Source organism: Neopsephotus bourkii, unplaced genomic scaffold (assembly GCF_033783945.1).
Source record: "Neopsephotus bourkii isolate Nb327-2 ecotype Australia unplaced genomic scaffold, CSIRO-AGI_Nbou_v1 NB_575, whole genome shotgun sequence".
Classification (NCBI taxonomy): Eukaryota; Metazoa; Chordata; class Aves; order Psittaciformes; family Psittacidae; genus Neopsephotus; species Neopsephotus bourkii.
Genome location: NW_026901076.1, coordinates 246,843 through 261,573, shown reverse-complemented (window position 1 = coordinate 261,573; position 14,731 = coordinate 246,843). Strand labels below are relative to the sequence as shown.

The window sequence follows — 14,731 nt, the reverse complement described above, 5'->3', positions numbered from 1 at the left end:
AGAAACTGCTGAAGGAAAGCGTGAATCAAGTCAGTTTGCAGAGGTGAAAGCCATCCAGCTGGCCTTGGACATTGCTGAATGAGAAAAGTGGGCAATATTTTATACTGACTCACGGATGGTGGCAAATGCCCTGTGGGGGTGGTTGAAGCAATAGGAGCAAAAACACTGGCAAGGCAGAGGTAAATCCACCTTGGCTGCTGCATTGTGGCAAGATGGGACTCCTTTTGCTCAAGGACCTGGGTGCACTTGGTGGGTAATGAAGGAGGATGGGGAAGCCTATTATGTGCCCCAAGGGGATGTGATTTTGGGTGAGAATAGCCACTGAATTAAACTGTATGCTGTTGACTGCTATATAACACTTTTATGGCAGCTATATGACTGTTACTGCACGGGGCATCTTGTGGTGCCCATGTCCACTGCTCCAGACTTGCAGGCCTGAACCCGACCACCTTTTGATCATCACATTAATGAAGAATGAACTTTGATGAAAGTGGATGAGCACAGCAGTGATGAAATCGGATCTGGTTTCACTAAGCAACAATTCAACACCACACACCATCTCTCCTGCCCTGAAAGACTTATGATAAGATGGGGCTCAGTACTGGACTGAATGAACTCAGTGAACTTTTATAGGACTGGTCCATAGACTAAGGGAAAGGTATCTGTATTTATATACATATGTCAAGAGACAGAAAAGGTGATGGTATACTGGAAAGTGTGGGATCTGATCATGATGTAAATGGTATGGAATAAGGGGTGGATACTGTCCTGGTTTCACATGGAATAAATTTTCTGCCTAGTAGCTGGTACAGTGTCATGTTTTGGCCTTAGTCTGAGAATAATGTTGATAACACCCTCATGGTTTTAGTTGTTTCTACATAGTGCTTAATATAAACCAAGAATTTCTTAGTTTCTTATGTTCTGACAGTGACCAGGTGCACAAGAAGCTGGCAGGGATCACAGCCAGGACAGCTGACCTGAACTAGCCAAAGGAATATTCCATACCATAGAACATCATGCTCAGTATATAAACTGGGGAGACTTGGCCAAGACAGGCCGATCACTGATTAGGGACAGGTTGGGCATCAGTCAGCTGGTGGTAAGCAATTGTATTCTGCTACACTTGTGTTTTCTGAATTTTTTTTGTTTGTTTCAGTTACCAGATTTTCTAACTGGAAAGTGAGCCATAAATTTAAATATCTTCATAGTGCTCTTTTTAACCATTCACACAAAGATCCTAGAGAACACAGAAAAGGAAAAGCCTACCCAAAATGTCTTCTTCAGATCAGTACACAAATTTCTACGGTCATGCTAACTTTTTCCCCCTGCCCTCCGTTTGCAAGAGAAATGTGTATATCACTTAAATTCCTGTGAGTGTTGCAAGCTTGATTATTTGATTTTATTTGATTATAAGAGGAAAGAAAGATTTATTCGGACCTTTAAAGTTATATGCTACTTAAACTCTGAAATCAGCACTACAATTAATACTCAGCAGGGCAAGCACTTTATAACAGTGAAAAAATCTACTCATATGATTAATTCTCTGGAAGTATACTGAAAGCTCCTTCCATTTCCTTACATCCTAACAGTTCTAGCAATAATCTAAAAAGAGCATTTAAATACAACAAGGAAACATGCAACACACAGAGAAATAGAGGCAGTTAAAAAGAAAACAGAAGACAGAAAAAGATTATTGTGCCAATATATTTTCCAGGTTCTTGAATAAAAATTATTTTGAACAGTACTTCTTTTGGATATTCCAGCAGATTTGAAACTGCGTGGCTTCAAAATTTTGTAAACCAAAGTCTAAGAAATAATGAATTACCAACAACTAGAGAATGTAAATACTGAAATTATTTCAGTTGGGAAGCAAGAAAAAGTATAAGAAGATTGCAAATAGCTTTTTAAACACATATACAACTTCTGGCAGGCCAGAAGTATCAGATTTCTAAAACAGCAAGACTTGGGCGAGTTCTTCACATGTATTGCATGGATGCAGTGAGTACAATGACTATAATCATACCATTTAAGATAAGAATAAAAATCAGAATTCTGTTCATCATAACATTGGAAAATAGAGTTAAAAAAAGAGCTAAAATTATGATGTCATACAATGTTGACTTAGCCATTACATAGCCATAGAATTTAGAGAAAACATAATAGGGCACACCTAACTGAAAAAGCATTGTGCTCTGCCACACTGCTAAAGCAGATAACACTTGCAAGAAAAACTACAGTTGCTTGGTATAAATCTCAGTCCCCAGTATCCAAATGATGCAGCCGTTTCAACAGAATTTTGTAGTGGAAATAGCTTTGGACACAGAACAGGAAATTACAATTTGACAGGCTTTCATTAATATGTCTGAGTTAAGAATAACTCAGATTATCATTCCTTAGCTGCTTTTTATGATTATCTTAACACGAATAAGAACTTCCTGTCACAAATAACTATTCTTGTCATTTTCTGCTTAGAAAAGAGCATAAATACCTATCTTGTATCAGACTTATCATAAGATTCATATGAATTTTCAGTGAAAAAGGTGACACACATTTTTCCTTACTGCTATTACTGTTATGTAAAAAGTCCCCATCGGATTGCATTGTAGGGAAATCATCTTCATCATCTTCTACCACTAAATGTGAAAGAGAATGAGTTACGGGAGTGAGAAAGCTTTCCCAATTCTTTACTGTGCAAAAAGGGATTAAAAGCATGATCTAGGGTGAGGTGTCCCTGCCCATGGCAAAGGGGTTGAAACTAGACGATCTTAAGATCCTTTCCAACCCTAACTATTCTATGATTCTATGAAAAGCATCTTCATAGCTAAGAACTATTTAAGATTTTTTCCTATAACAACAGTCATGACACCACCACCCCCCTTTCTTTTAACCTGAAACCACTATCAACATTACTTTCAGAAACCATCAGGAGACTAACATTTGCTCAGTGTCAAAATTTAGCACTTGATCGTAAGAAGAACATTATTTTGGTGTTACAACTGTATAAGCAGGGAGCCACAACTGAGCAATTATATACTGTTTTACACTAGAAAGTTCTCAAAGTGGAATAGTACTTATCTACTGTTTTCTCACTATCAAAAGTTTCAGGCTGCCAGAAAAAATGTGAGGATGAATATAAATACCTCAAGAGAGTGCCTGAATACAAGCTGTGCTCTGAGAAGAACAATTCAGAGATATGTAGACATCTATACCTGAGTCTACTAGGACATTACATGCACACTCAGTACTCTAGCTGCAGCAAATACATCTCAGGAGCATTCATTATGGCAGAACCTTTGCCTTTTGTAAAGAACATATTTTTCCTGTCAAAACTAATATCCTATTGTTTTTCTAAATAAAGTTAAGAGATACAACGTTAAACTAAGTTAAATTCATTTTATGGGGTAAACAATTACTGTTCTAGAACATCAAATGCTTAAAAAAGCATTACTTTTATACAGTTGACAGCTACAGGTTTATATTGAAGTTAAGCAGATTTTTATGGGAATCCAATTTCTGAAGTGAAAATAGTTAACACTGTTGATGCAGAAATATCTATGATTAATCCCATTACTACAGAGTATATTTAAGATATATATTTTATTTATATGGCATCAAATGCTATAGTAACTATTGTGTTACCACAAAAGTAGGTCAGAGAAACTCTCTAAGACTCAAGGTGGAGTTTTAGAAAGCAGCATTCTTTATTGCAGTGCTGGGCGCACACGTGAATCGTTTCGCAAAGGTGAGCGCACCCAGTACTTGCCAGCAGAATATTTGCATTCTAATTACACATGTGCTTTCTCGATGAGTGAGGGTCTCTGGTGGTCACTGATAGCCTTCCTCACTGTGTTTATTGAATGACCTCAGTGCTTGTGCACGCTCACAAGGTCCTAGTGCTGAGTTAGCAATTGGCATGCCCTTGCTTTTGTTCTCCTCCAGTCTCTGTTACCTTGAAGGCTAGCATCCTTGGTCTTATTTGCTGTCTCCTTAGTTGTTATAAGACCCGTGATGTTCCTTCCCCCATCAGCTGAACATTCCTTTCTCTCTCTCTGTTAGCAACTTAGAACAGTTTGCTATATTTTACTATGTTAGTTTAAAGCCACACACACTACTGTTAGTGTAAACTTATAATTTAAGCATACAATTGTGTAAAAGTTAAATTCTATAGAGATAAAATTTTTTAATTACAGTTTTACCTTTATCCCTCTGGAGTTCATCTTTGGAAACTGCATCTGCACAGGTATCAAAATATTTCTGTAAAGTATCAACTTGTCTATACAAGATGTCCCTAAAGGTTTCCATTTCTGCAAGCTTCTCACGTAAGCTATGGCCCTTCTGAAAATACAAGAGAAAAAAGGCTCAAATGCTTCTACGTACTCAGCAATAATTCAATAAAAAAAAAATATAAAATTCTGCAGTTATGAAGAAAAACTTCAAGTACACTAGACATTTCACATATCAACAGATATAAAATACTGTTAATGACAGAAAATATGAAACTGTATGTGTTTCTTACTCATTTTAACCACTGATCACTGATCTCAACTTTTCCTCTTGACTGCATCTGCTAATTTAGAGCATTCGATAAAAGCTTATTAAAAACATGATCTTGCATGCTACCAGGTTTACGCCTATTTGCCAGAAAACAGGCAGTTCTATTTTAAGATCTTTGTTCTAATATTTACTCCCCCCTTTATTGTGCTGCTCCTCTTCTGCTCTTCTAAAAGTACAGCCCACCCAAATTCAAATGTTAAATATTTATACACATGAAACAAGGAAAGACATCATTTGTCAATCACTAAAGTCACAGAATCACCATTTCCTTTCATTTAGAAGCCCTGATAGTCTCAAAAGTATGCTAGGAAAAGTTAATATTTCCTCCTACAGGTTTGATTTTCTTGCCATTTGAAAATGACACCATAGTTTAACATGGACAACTGCATAGAGGCATGAAAAAGCTTCCTGTACGATCTGTTTATTATCACATGCTAATTACTAACACATAATAAACCAAAGATATGGTGGGTGTTTTTTTCCTACAATTGTGTGAATAAGTCTTCACATAGCTTATTTCCTCTCCACTTTTGTGTGTTATTTACACACCAATGCTAAGAAAATGTTAGTCACTAACCTTGAATGAAGAGGTGGACGTTGCAGTAGAGGCTCAAGGACAACAACGAATGGCTGAATCTCGGTTCATACAAACTTTACAAGACCTGATCTGATCCCTACAGAACCGGGTAGTTAACTTAAAAGAACAGTTAGACAAAGAGAAAAATCAGGCTAACTACTTGCAATTAGCCCTGAGAAAGGAACTCCTGGCAGAGAAAAGCACCTCTCCATGGTCTGAGAAAACAACTGAATACCCCTGCAGTGACCTAGAAGTGAGACTAAGGTTAGAAAAATTAAACGTTCCTGCTGTTTCTCTCTGACCCTTGAGAAAAAAATTAATATACTTATGAAGACAGAGAGGACGAATTCCCACAAATTACCACCAAAGAGGTTCCGTGTAATGTTGCAAAATTAGCTAAACTTAAAAAGGAATTCAGTCGTACTCTGAAAGAATCAGAAACCGAATATGTTTGGAGAGTATCGCTGTCTGGGGGAGAGTAAATTTTACTAAGTGAGAAGGAAGCTGAGGGGTATTGGGGGCCAGTATACAAGGAGGCACAAAAGCACAAAATGTAATCAGTTCTAAGTAACCTTGATGGCTTTGTAATGGAAAATAACTGAGGTGCTTGAAGGTAGTTGACATAGTTTTAGGTCCTTAGGACCTTAGTACAAAAAGTGTAAGAAAAACAGGATAGAAAAACAGGACCTGGAGATGGGGAGTATCTGGGACTAGCAGATGTCCAGGATGGGTGCAAATAAACTAGCTGATAAGTAGAAGGACAGGATGATTGCTATGCTTGTGGTGTTAATGAACCCATTAAAAAGGTAAACATCTAGTGGGGAGTATCTGGGACTAGTATATGTCCAGGATGGGAGCAGTTAAACTAACTGATAAGTAGGACAGGATGATTGCTATGTCTGTAATGTTAATTAAGCTGGTGCTTCAAAGACTGCCAAAAGTTATGAAGATTGTCGGGAGAAATAAACAACCCTCAGAGACCATCATCACATTTTTGTATGCACGCGGGAAACTTTCTGGAAAATTATGTAATTCATGTGTAGCCTCATGAATATGTATGTATACCCAGTGACTATATAAGGATGGCCTGAGTAGCAATACGGAGGAACATGTTAGGAGGAACTATCCCCCTTGTCTCCCGGCCCCGCAATAAAGAATACCTGCTTGTCAACTTGAAAACTTTGTTGGCAGGTTTGTTCCTGGAGTTTTCTCTGAATCATAACCACCAGTAACCATGGTGCACCCTGGTCCTTATCTCAAAGGGCAACTTATTAGGTTGGAGGACTTAACTCTTTGGAAAGGAGAGATCCCCTCTCCATCACAGGGACAATTGACCATTTGGTAGAAAATGTACAGAAAGTGGCATGTCTGCAAATGATGTACAGTCTGGAACTTAGACTTAAACAGGAGTCCCCGATGATGATACCGGTTGATCCCGAATGTATGACTCCTCTCATTTGGGGTATTCCTGACACCCTGAAAGCCATGGGGATCCAATTGCAGGGAAAGATACAAGAAACATCTCAAAGTTGTTGTTGCTGCCCTGGAAGGACTGCTGTCACCTGTCGAAAGACAGAAAAGAAAGTATGGACACGGGGGAAAGTTGCCCAAGAGTTGATTAATTGTGGGAGAAAGTACAGTCCCATCCATACTTTTATTTCTAGTAAAACTGATACTAAGGGACTGAGGCGAACAGAGGTAAAAACCTCTCTTCACCTGACTAATGGGAAACACCCAACATACCCTACTTCCCCAGGAGGTAGAAATATTCCTAATAAAAGAGAAAGGTTGTGGACATTGGGGTGGCAAAAGGGCATTCCTAAAGATTTAATGGATGGATTACCCACTGAAAAATTGGAAAAACTGATAATAGAGTGGCACAAAATAAACTCTGTGGGCCCTTGTCGTGGTTTAACCAATGCCAGACAGCTTGTTCACCCACTCCCCCCCTTTACTTGCCCTCCCCCTACTCCTGGAGGGACAGAGAGGAGAATCAGAAAAAAAAATGCAACTCCCATGGGTTGAGATAAGAACAGTTTAGTAACTAAGGTATAACACAAATCACTACTGCTACCACCAATAATAGTAATGATAAAGGAAATAACAAGGGAAGAGAATACAGCACCTCATCACCAGCCGACCGATAACTTGCCCCCCCCCCAGCCCGACCAAGCACCAACCGATACCTCTTCCAACCCTGCAGTCCACACTTGCCCTTCCGGGTAACTCCCAGTTACATCCAAGGCATGACGTGCTGTGGTATGGAATACCTCTTTGGTCCGTTTGGGTCAGGTGTCCTGTCTCTGCTTCCTCCCGGCTTCCACTCCTCCCTGGCAGAGCATGAGGCTCACAAAGTCCTTGGCCAAACCAAAACATCATTTTTATCAGCTTTGTTCCCACCCCGAAAGTCAAAACACAGCACTGCACCAGCTACCAAGAAAGAGAAAAATGACTGCTACTGCTAAACCCAGGACAGCCCTAAAGTAAATGAAAGACCCCCACAAAATATGGAAGGCCCTAGTGCCCCAGCACTTATAGATTTATCAGAATCTATACCATAACCTCTCACCCATGGGGTGGAAAACTTATTCCCCTGCCTCTTGACTGTGAGCAAAGGGGTGGAGGGTGGATATATATTCAACAGCTCACTGAAAATTACTAAGGCAAATTACTTGTTTTGTGGGACCTAATCTGGTGCCACATTTTCCACTTGCTTTGTTTTGTACGACCTCATAGAAAACTCAACTCATAATGCTATTGCCAGTTGTCCCACAGGTTTTCACAATTTTGTTAGATGGTTTCTCCCTTGTTTGGGAGTGAGTGAATTAGAAAAGGCAATTGTATATATATCTGCAGTAATTAAAAACATTGAGAGTGAAATTATAGATGCTATGCAGGCATTACAGATTGAGGTATCCAGCCTATCCTAGGTGACACTGCAAAACTGTATGGCCCTTGACTTGCTATTAGCTTCCCAAGGAGGCGTCTGTACAATCATAAATACAAGCTGCTGCACATACACAGGTCAGAGCAACAAAATATCTACAGATTTGGCTGAAATTTGAGAACAGGCAAATCTTGCACCGTCATTAGAGATGATACCTCATGGGATTTTGCCGCAGAAAATATGTGGACTCAGTCAGAGATCAATATGATCAGACCAAAGCCGTTTATTACAAAGCCTTAACTCCTTATATACTATTGCTTACATGCACTTACAGTGATTTGGCATATTATGATTGGATACATGTCTTGAAGACCCTTAGCGACTAAAATATAACTGGTTAAGCACAGGTGTGAGAACTTGACCTCAAAAGCTTGCCAACAGTCCACAGTTCTCATAACTCAGTGAATTCCATCTTCTTATCTTGCTTGCTTAAGCTTCCTCAGGCCTCTCACGGCCTTGCTGTATCTTTTAGGATTGTTCAGAGTTCACGTACCAAATATCCATTCTAATGTGAGAACACTGTCTCCACATCTCCCCCTTTTTGTTTTATATATCTTTTGGATGACTGTACTTGAGCAGGGGATTTGGGCTAGATCATATCTCCAGCATATGCCAACTACAGGCTGTTGGGCCTGTCCCCTTTTTCTTCTACATGGCTCTCTGATAACAGGGGAGGACATCCTTCACATCAAGGTCTGGCATGGCATGTGTCCCTATCACTCCACGCCTGCTGGGTTGCAGCCAGCAGTGGAGCTAAAGGTTCTTCTTGGTGGCAAACACAGAGGCCAACCCAGTCTTGCCCTTGATTGTGGTAGCAGGCATTTGGTCAGCCTCAGTCCTTGCACCTTGCTGTCAATGCAGAGTTTCACCTGCTTCATCCAATAACAAGCTGTTATTATGGCAAGGCACACACAAATGTATATTAGCAGAGTAACTAGCCAAAGAAATTTCCTACCAGTGGTGTTCTCTCACCCTCTTAATTTGTTCCATTACCTACATTATAACACTACCCTTGTATTAGGATCTTTCTAGCTTTTGCCTTAGCATTTTCTACCAGCTACTACAACTTTGCATTTTCAAGTGACAAATCTATACAATACAAGGTGTAGTTTCTTATTAGCAACTGGCTAGTAAATACAGGTGGTTTTATACACAAAATCACAGCATCTAATAATAGCTACTTTACAAGCACACATATTCAAGCTGTTACTTTTCAGTTGCCCCCAAGTGATGCTTTGCAATCATTTGTTTTTCTCTTCCTCTATCTCATTCTGCTTGGGGTATTCACGTTCAGCTCCTGCAGCTGAGGCATGAGGTTCCTCCATTCGTCTGTCCAGCTCATGGCAAGGCTTGACAAACTTTGCAGGCAGTCGCCATGGACCTGTAGGCAGGAGGACACAAATATACCCCCTCCTCCAGGTTATCTGTTCTTGAGAAGTAGACTGATTAAACTGAACATTGTTAACAGTTGAGGTGTTTGCTGCATCACTGCCCCCCCCCCCCTTTTTTTTTAAGTCGCTCACTCTGCTTTGCATGGCCACTAACGCAGGCCTGCTCGGCAGCTGCTATAGATGCCCGCCTGCTTGGCCGCAGCTACAGCTGCCTGCCTGCTTCAGCAGAAACCATAAATACCTGCTGGAAACCGCACTTTTGCATTAAACCTTTCTTGCCCTAAATGTTAAACTGCTACCCTTTAAAAACTTTTACATGAACCCGACAACAGAAAATACACAGAACACTATCTACCCTCAACACACACACACACGTATGGGATCCCACAAGCACATTCCACACAACTACAATATTTGAAGCACAAAATCCAGACAATCATTACTCCCACTATGCAGTGCCACGGACAGAATGTGGCACAAGGGCCCTGTGAAGACTATTAGGAAATCAGCTCTGAGAAGCATCATTGCAGTGTGAGGTGGCAGGCTCAACCTTAGTGGGCATCCCCACAGAGGCTCTGTCTCCCCCACATCACATGAGGCTTGGGCTTTTATACTGACCAAAATGTACACTCATTCTTGTGAGGTATATAGGAATGATTCGTGTCAGCAATTTAGGAGTCCTTGTCATCACTGTACTTTGGGTGGAATCGAAAATCCTTGAAATCATTGTCTCATGTGTAGAATGTATATGAATGATCAGATTATGATAGATGTTCCTGTCAATACAATGGTGAAAGAGAAGAAGAAAAAAAGGAATAATCCTTCCTAATCAAACGCTTTGTTACTTTAAGGGGTACTTTGTTTAACTAGTTGAATGTCTCAAATGCTTTGCTAATTACAGGGGTACTTTGTTTAACTGCTTGAATTCCTTAAGGGGGTTAGGTAATCAAGAGATACCTCCTGTTACAGGATGAGGTGAAACTTGTGTATTGAATAAGTAACTATATAAGAAATGGAATTTAGGGGGCTAAAATGGTGGTTAAGCTTGTGATAGACATCCCCTGTTAATGTATTACCAAGGAATTCAATAAATTTTTAAGAAGTTTCTTCACCCAAAGATAAGACCCCGGCAACAGGAGGAGAACAATGAAAAGGAACCACGTCGATATTTGGGTGAAGGAGACAACAGGATTGGCTGAAACCCAAGACTGAGGAGCATAAGAGACTGTACCCCAGAAATCTCGGTGTGCATCTTGGGTGGAGCGGAGACTCCCCGGCGCACCCAGCACTGCTTTCTTATTGCCTCTCAATATTAATCAATTGTAATAAAAAATTAATTAAATCAGATCATGGCAAAGACGGAATTTTTATAACAAAAGGAAGAAGACAATAATAGTAACTAATTAAATAGTGAAAAAAATGGAAAAAAAACTCTTGGTTAAAATAGCATGAAAAAGACCTAAGAATATTAAGATTAACAAGTGAAACAAGGATACTGAGGAACTGTAAGAAAACTTTTTCCTCAAAGGTTCGAGTAAAATAGCCCATGCATGGCAAAGGAGAAGAAAAACCCTGAAATAGAACATAAGAGGGTACTAGAAAATCACATTCCCTAAGTATTGTACGAATTAGTCTTTATAGAACGAAATCAACTTTCGAAGAATATATAGTTTACATTGCATACTGTATAGTCACGGTTATGCAAGCATGACTAAAGCACCCCAGCTCACTGCAAGGACATTCACCACCCTAAAAGACAAAGTATACCCCCAGACTATCAAGATAACACTAGCATCCTAGCCCCTCTAACACCTCTATGAAACCATCCATTATGACATCACAGACAAGTAACTCTAGCAAGACTGAACTGAGAGACATACAGATTGTCCTGGGCTTAGCAGTAGCAGTCATTTTTTCTCTTGGTAGCTGGTGCAGTGCTGACTTTCAGGCAGGGAACAGAGCTGATAACAATGATTTTTTGGTTTGGCCAAGGACTTTGTGAGCCTCATGCTCTGCCAGGGAGGAGGGGAAGCCGGGAGGAAGCAGAGACAGGACACCTGACCCAAACTGACCAAAGAGGTATTCCATACCACAGCACATCATGGCCAGGAGGTAACTGGGAGTTACCCGGAAGGACAGGGGGTCTTCTGGGTCTGACTCGTTTTTCGGCGGGTGGTATTGTATTCTTTTCCCTTGTTATTTTCTCTTATCATTGTTGTCGTTGGTGGTAGCAGTGGTGATTTGTGTTGTACATTGGTTGCTGGACTGTTCTTATCTCAACCCGTGGGAGTTGCATTCTTTCGATTCTCCTCCCCATCCCTCCGGGAGCGGGGAAGGGAGGGAGCCCCTGGGGGGGGATGCGGGTCTCAACTGCTTCCAGCTCAGCACCATTCAATGGGAGTGAGTGCACAAGCTGTCTGGCTGGGTTTAAACCACGACACAGATCAATAAAAAAAGGCAGAAAATGATGCCATAGAATAATAGTTGCTTTGCAAAACAGAACTATGTGTGTGTGTCCTGGTTTCTATGGGATAGAGTTAATTTCCTTCCTAGTAGCTGGTGCAGTGCTGTGTTTTGGCTTTGGTCTGAAAATAATGCTGATAACACACCAATGGTTTAGTTGTAGCTCAGTAGCACTTACCCTGATCAAGGACTTTTCAGTGTCTCATGCTCTGCCAGTGAGGAGGAGCACAGGAAGCCGGGAGGAAGCAGAGACATGACACCTGTCCCAAACTAGCCAAAGGGGTATTCCATCCCACAGCACATCATGCCCAGTATAGAAAATGGGGGGTGTTGCCCAGAAGGCCCAGATTGCTGCTCAGGTCTGGCTGGGTGTCGGTCAGTGGGGGGTGAGCAATTGCATTGGGCATCACTTGTGTTTATTGCTTTTTTCATTTTCCCCTTTTTAGTTTTATATTCTCTCCCCTTCTTATTTCCCTTATAATTATTATTATTGGTGATAGCAGTAGTAGTTTTGTATTATACCTTAGCTATTGGACTATTCTTATCTCAGCCCGTGGGATTTACATTCTTTCAGTCCTCCTCGGGGGTGGTGGGGGGGGTGGTGGGGAGAAGGGAGGGAGGGAGCGAGCAACTGCATGGTTCTGAGTTACTGGCTGAGTTATCACAACAGCATATCTGACCAGGGCATATCAAAACAATTGTTATAAGCATTCACTGCATTGGTTTCATAGCCACTAGTTACAATCTTGACTTACTTACTTTCAGAGTTGTGCTTTTTCTCAAGGTTATATTATGTCACACCTTACTTGCAGTATGTGTGCTCCGCAGTGCTGATTATCATCCATGGGGACTAGGGTTAAATTATCACTCTCTTGTACTTTGCAACTCTGGTTTATGATATCACGGGATCACTGATTGTGGAACTGTGGAACTCAGCATTGCCTTCCTTTGGGAGGCACATAAGGGGAACTATTAATAATACCTTTTGCATTTTCTCCTTGGAGGGCCAACCTATGGTGGAGCCTCCTACAGCTTCCTCCCATATCTTCTTCAGGCTATTTACAATAGCACTTGAAAATTCTGAAACTTTTAATATCCCTGTGATCCAGCATGGCCCTATTGCTAGGAACCAGCATTTTGTTGAATATCGTTCAGGTCTTGTTTAAAGTTAAGCAACTATTTAAAATAACACCAAGAGATCTTCCCTGAGGATGGATAGTTATGAGTGGCAGGGCGTGTGGGATAGCATGGCTTGTATAGCAATACGACGACACACGTTAGGAAGAGTTACCCCTGTGTCTCCCGGCGCCGCAATAAAGAATACCTGCTTGTCAGCTTGAAAACTTTGTTGGCAAGTTTGTTCCTGGAGTTTTCTCCAAATCAATCTGAAAAGGTCTGCCGAGGGCTGCAACCCCTGGGGCTGTGACCGCTGAGCACTATGATCCTGACCGGACCTCTTTTGGTGTTGGTCCTGATAAGACCCGTATAGGAAACTGCCACGGCTGCTAGAAACAACAACTGTAGTGAATGTGTTACTACAACTAGATGAGGAAAAGTGACTTCTCAAACACTGATCTATCACACTGTGTATGAATGCAAGGGAACGGTAACTGGCTGCTATATATATATTCAAACTCAATATGGACTTTGTAAAGAAGGTACTAAAATGGTATGTTTTAATCCGAAAGAACTCCCCTATCAATACTGGATAGAGATAAGAACAAACTCAGCAGAAGGAAGACTAATGGCAACAAGCCAAATAATAACTAATCTAAGACAACCTGTATGAGTAACCTTTGACGTCTGTGACACTATTGATGATGACCTATATTCAAATTGTGGATACTTGAATTGGAGGAGGTATTATAGAGAATGTGAAATATATTTGTCCCTGACCAAAAGAGAGATCATATTTACCTACTGGTTGTTATGCAGATTGGGATTATGATAGACAGTCCGAAAGAAGTTATCATTTTTGTGGACATACTGGATGGAGTTGTGCCTGCTGGAGTACAATTCCTACCTGGGGATGGCCCCAAGAATGCAAGGGAACCCAATTGGGGGCAGAGATTAGAAAGGGAATAACTTTTCCCAATTGCACAGCCCATTCTTGTAATCCTGTCAATCTAACTATTTGGAATCCAGGACAATGGAGACAAGAGGAGGTAAAAATTGGACTATCAATTTACGGAACTGGAGAAGATCCAGGGGTAATTTTACAAGTAATAATTAAAGAAAAACCTAGAGAGTCAGTACAACACCACTTATTATTCAATTCCTTCTATCATGAAATGGAAACAGGAATCCAATATGAAATTCCCACAGTTGCTACAAATCTCTTTGTAAATCTTGCTGAAAATATAGCTAAAGCATTGAATGTAACTAACTGCTATGTTTGTGGGGGAACTAACCAAGGGGAGAGATGGCCCTGGGAGGCAATGGAGAGTAACATAAGCAACCCTGAAATCTGGAAAAATCGAAAAGGGAAAAATAGGAGACAACAACGGATCTTACAAACGAATATAATTGGTAAAAGTTGGCAGAATTTAGGAAATGGTGGAAAACCAGTAGGAACTTTACTTTGTGAAGGGGGTTATATATATGGAACAGAACAAAGAGTGGGAAAAATGGGGAAAACCTATTGATTAGGAGAAAATTCCAGGAAGAAACTTGCCAACGAAGTTTTCAAGCTGACAAGCAGGTATTCTTTATTGTGGCGCCGGGAGATACGGGGGATAGCTCCTCCTAACGTGTGTCTCCCCGATTGCCACACAAGCCGTCCTTTTATAGCCCCTGGGC

At 40.7% G+C, this 14,731-nt stretch overlaps 1 long non-coding RNA gene across 1 annotated transcript; it reads right to left on the bottom strand.

The window, feature by feature from the left end:
• Window positions 1-1,963: 1,963 nt before the first annotated feature.
• On the bottom strand, window positions 1,964-5,157 carry LOC133211159 (uncharacterized). Its single transcript, XR_009725138.1, has 3 exons — window positions 5,132-5,157; window positions 4,197-4,335; window positions 1,964-2,633 (listed from the first exon to the last, which is right to left on the bottom strand). It is a non-coding gene; the product is annotated as an uncharacterized LOC133211159 (long non-coding RNA).
• Window positions 5,158-14,731: the final 9,574 nt, after the last annotated feature.